This window comes from Odontomachus brunneus, unplaced genomic scaffold (assembly GCF_010583005.1).
Source record: "Odontomachus brunneus isolate Ranch 3 - 2012 unplaced genomic scaffold, Obru_v1 Obru_scaffold_258, whole genome shotgun sequence".
NCBI lineage: Eukaryota > Metazoa > Arthropoda > Insecta > Hymenoptera > Formicidae > Odontomachus > Odontomachus brunneus.
The window spans coordinates 3,006-3,322 of NW_022639708.1; positions in this window are offsets into that span (position 1 = coordinate 3,006).

The following is a 317-nucleotide window of genomic DNA, read 5'->3' on the forward strand; positions in this document are numbered from 1 at the left end:
TCCACCGTGTATATGCATATACAGGGTAAATATTATATACCGGAACACCTGAATATCTCGAAAACAAAGCGTTGTATAAAAAAATGTTAAATACAAAAGTTGTAGGGTTTAAAAAGATCTATTTTATGATATTAGCAGTTTGACCTTGAGTTGCGTCATAAAGATCAGGTCAAGGTCACAATGATGTTTTTAAATGAATACCCCCATTTTTTATTGTATATTCTTGTAGCTTATCTCGAGAGCTTTCCAAAACACTATACTTAAGTATTTTTTCGTTAAGTACTTTTCGAGTTAAGAGGCTTCAAAGTTACGCTCTT